The 4,585-nt window shown below is 42.5% G+C and overlaps 1 pseudogene; it reads right to left on the bottom strand.

Moving 5' to 3' along the window:
• Positions 1-660: 660 nt before the first annotated feature.
• LOC126095798 (5S ribosomal RNA) lies at positions 661-779 on the bottom strand (annotated as a pseudogene).
• Positions 780-4,585: the final 3,806 nt, after the last annotated feature.

The following is a 4,585-nucleotide window of genomic DNA, read 5'->3' on the forward strand; positions in this document are numbered from 1 at the left end:
CGCTCACTTGCTGTGCAAAACTAAGACCGCACTGAGCGGAACTGCACTCCAGCAGAGCGGCGCGGCACTGTGTGGCTCTGTTTACTATACCGCGTTTGAACTGTAGCGGCGCGACGGGAGTGCTAGTTCTGCCTGGTTCGCAGAAGAGCTTCTGTAAAGTTTGGAAGGTAGGAGACGAGGTACTGGCAGAAGTAAAGCTGTGAGGACGGGGCGTGAGTCGTGCTTGGGTAGCTCAGTTGGTAGAGCACTTGCCCGCGAAAGGCAAAGGTCCCGAGTTCGAGTCTCGTTCCGGCACACAGTTTTAATCTGTCAGGAAGTTTCATATCAGTGCACACTCCGCTGCAGAGTGAAAATCTCATTCTGGAAATACGTAGCAAATTTTGTATGAAGGTCGTTGGGCAACCTCCGAGGAAAATGGACGAAAGTGACACGGATGCTATAATAATTTTTTTGTTATGCGAGGAACAAACAAACAGGGCCAACATTACCGACCGGCCACCGTGTCATACTCAGCCTGTAGGTGCCAGCGGATGCGAATACGGAGGGGCATGTAGTCAGCACACCACACCCCCGGCCGTTGTCAGTTTTCGTGATCGGTACCGGTACTTCTCAGTTAAGTTGCTCCTCGATTGGCCTCACTAGGGCTCAGCGCACCGCCCTTTCCAACAGCACTCGGCAGACCCGGACGGTGACCCATCCAAGTTCCAACCAAGTCCGACAGCGCTTAACTTCAGTGTTCTGACGGGAACCGGTGTTACCACTGCGGCAAGGCCGTCGGCTGTTATATGAGAAAGAATACTATCAATCTATATCAGCGAACGTTGGTGACGTTGCAGAGAATAGCAACGTGGGGATCTTTCCATGGTCAGATTTAGCGACAAAACTAGAAACAAATGCCTTGAATATACCGAGCCCAAAAGAATTACCAGGCACGAGAGTTTGACTGCCTTACGTGACTGTTGGAGACAAAGCTTTTCCATTAAAAACTTGTTTAATGAGATCTTATCCTGGTACACAATTAAATGGTAAATGGTGAACCTAAAATCTATATGGCTACAGACTTAACAGAGGCCGATACGTTTCAGAAAACTTTTTTCGAATATTGTGTCAAAAATTTAGTATTTACTATAGTGAGATATGTCTCAGTCCAGAACATGAAGAGAACTAAGTTCTGTCCACTTGTATCTTGGTTAATTTTCTCAGATACGACACAGTGTTATTTGACAACGAAGAGACTGAAGAGATACAGTTATTAGACCTTCCTCATATTGGAGACAACTTCGTAAACAATGCTATACAGATATAGGATAGATTCAAGTATTATTTCAATTCTTATCAAGGTAGGTTGGACTGGCAAAAAGACAGGATAAGCAGAGAATGACGTCGAAGAGAAAATAAATACTAAAGAAATGCAATACTAAGAGTGTAGTCATAAAAATAAAGACATAATCATCTGTTTCACAAAATAAACGAATGTAATTTTTAGGTATACGTACGCTATGTTTACTCCCATGTCCTTGGTAGTTTCTTTCCAGATGTTGCTTTTTCTGGTGCTAATTGTATAATGTTAGTTTTGAAGGTAATATAACACTTCATATTCAATTATACATAGAATTAACTGTTCTTCGTCTAACGCCATTTTGGTAAACAAACTGCCGCATTGAATGTCAAAAGACCTAGGACTGCACGACGTGCAGTGTCGCGACACTTGTTATACGGCCGGCCGCGGTGGTCTCGTGGTTCTAGGCGCGCAGTCCGGAACCGCGCGACTGCTACGGTCGCAGGTTCGAATCCTGCCTCGGGCATGGATGTGTGTGATGTCCTTAGGTTAGTTAGGTTTAAGTAGTTCTAAGTTCTAGGGGACTGATGACCACAGCTGTTAAGTCCCATAGTGCTCAGAGCCATTTGAACCATTTGAACTTGTTATACCGCGCTAACGACAACGGACACCTTGAAGCCGTACGACGCTACACGGTTGGCCAGTTGGTCAACTTCGCCTCGCGGTGCTGCTCCGCGCATTTCCGCTGCCGGGTAGTGCGTTCTGTCTCACACGATTTCACACAGACAATAACAAGTTTGTTTGTGTGGCCACTATCCGCAGCAAGCACAGAAATATTCGTTTTGTAAATAAAAACCAACTTTTCTCGCTGCAATGTGTTTTATTTCTTCCAGACGCATTTTGCCTTTAATGCACCGTCAGTCGAATCTAGAATGATAACAGTTTTGTTTAAACATGTGATACTTGTAGGTTATAAAAATCCCCACGCCTTGTTGCTTTACGTAAATTTTTTACGTAAATTAAGTGATTACTTACGGTTCTTCGTGATTTTGGTTGGCATCTGCGAAGAACTGTAAGTAATCACTTATTTACGTTAAAAACGACGTGAATAGTTTTATATACTAGAAATATCGTATATTGAAACGGAAGTGGCACAAATGGCTCTGAGCACTATGGGACTTAACGTCTGAGGTCATCAGTCCCCTAGAACTTAGAACTCTACTTATATCTAACTAACCTAAGGGCATCACAGACATCCATGCCCGAGGCAGGATTGGAACCTGCGACCGTAGCGGTTTCGCGGTTCCAGACTGAAGCGCCTAGAACCGCTCGTCCACACCGCCCGGCATTAAAACGGAAGTGTAACACTCAATATTCCACTGACGATACCTTAAAGTAAAAGGCAAAATGTGTCTGAAAGAATAAAATACATTTCAACAAGAAAAAGCAGTTTTTGTTTACAAAACGAATACATCATACAAACAATATTTGATCGTAACCTGCTGCTGATGTGCTGCAGCGCAGTATCTCTCAGTGGGATCTTACCTTTACAGTAAGTGGCGGCAGCTCATCCAAGCCAGTCTATCACTCGGGCGACACGCCGAGTTCTGGATGTACTTGACGAGCAAATTTCTTAGTGCGACTTTGTGCCTTGTTATTTTGTTTTCCTTTCCTATGGAGTAGAACACATGCATGTGGACCGTAAACTGTTCTACTTACGAGAAGAGATCAGATTCTACGACTCACAGATTCTGATGTGCTTTGTCATCCTATTGGAAGGTAGTAACTGTACTTTGCTTCTATATTATTGTTGTCCTTCAATTGCTGTTCTTGAATTCGGTGGCAAAATTGAATTCACTACACACATACGCTCAACCAAATACACAACGTTGACGGATGTGAAACTTACATGATATGAAAAGCAAGAATGTCAGCTGTTTCAGTTATAGAGATATCAAACTGGAAATTCGTTTATAGCTTAGTTGCAAAGTAATTTAGTTTGTTGTGTGAGCATTCACTACCAGTTTCTGCGAGTAAAGACTTGAATGTTGCACGTCATTAATAAGTTTATCGCTGGCAATTAAAAATGTTGTCATTAACTAACGGCCAATTAAAAATCTACTAATTTTCTCGCTAGATAAGGGAAGTTCATATATATACATGCTGCAATTTCAATTTTACGCTTTGTTTTAGTGCATCTTTTATCTTTTAATATCTACTCATGAGAGCTGGGCTGTAGAATTTAGTTCTTTCCTGCAAAACATCCCAGTAGCCTGGGAACTGGGCAGAGGTTCCCCCTTGGAAATATTTGACAAAGTATAACCAGTTCTGGCATTCGTGTGATATCCAAGGAAAACATCGTGAAACCCTTGTTCTGTACCAAGGCATTGGAACTACTCTAATTTATTCGTAGGGCAATGTTATCCATTGATCGAAATAAAAATTAAAACTGTGTGTATGTGTATGCCTTGGATACTGTGGGCAACTGTATTCGAGTGTACATGTTTACTTACTGGGACAATTTTTTCCCTTGTTCCATACCAAAATTAAAGGTTTGCGTGCATATATATCTGTTGGATGTGTGTGTGTGTGTGTGTGTGTGTGTGTGTGTGTGTGCGTGCGCGTGCGATGCCTTAGGTTAGTTAAGTTTAAGTAGTTCTAAGTCTGGGGGACTGATGACCTCAGATGCTGAGTCCCAGATTGCTTAGAGCCATTTGAATCATTTGTGTGTGTGTGTGTGTGTGTGTGTGTTACAGACGGTGTTCTTTCAGCACACACAACAGCTTGTCTCTGCACCTAACAGAGGGAAGTTCTAAATCTCGCTGTTTACTTCACTCTGAGTGGACACCTGACGTACTTTATTTTGTTCACTTCTGGTTTCTGCCAATATTTTGGATGACGAAACGTGTCTGCGGGTAAGCTGATGACGTGTGGCCAGGGATGCTGAGATGTCCGGTCACGCTATTTCTGTTTCTGCGCCGCTGCGTTCAGTATGCGACTCTTCGTTCTGAGTATCACAGAATTCGCTGCTAAAATGACTGATGACCCTAAATAGACTATGGTTCACTGTAATACAGCAGCTTCTGGAAATGAAATCTGTGTAGAGCACTTGAGAGCAAGATTTTTAGTCAGAATGAATATTAAAATATCCAAAGACAACGGTTTTACCAATTATGAACAACGTGAAATTACTTTAAACATATACGATTAATTTTTAACGTGTTGTTTTCCCCACCAGTACAACAATCGCTATTATATACTTCTCTCTGGACTACGCTGTCTTGTTCTTGTTACTCCGATTTTTAC

The sequence above is a fragment of the Schistocerca cancellata genome, chromosome 8 (genome assembly GCF_023864275.1).
Source record: "Schistocerca cancellata isolate TAMUIC-IGC-003103 chromosome 8, iqSchCanc2.1, whole genome shotgun sequence".
NCBI classification, from domain to species: domain Eukaryota; kingdom Metazoa; phylum Arthropoda; class Insecta; order Orthoptera; family Acrididae; genus Schistocerca; species Schistocerca cancellata.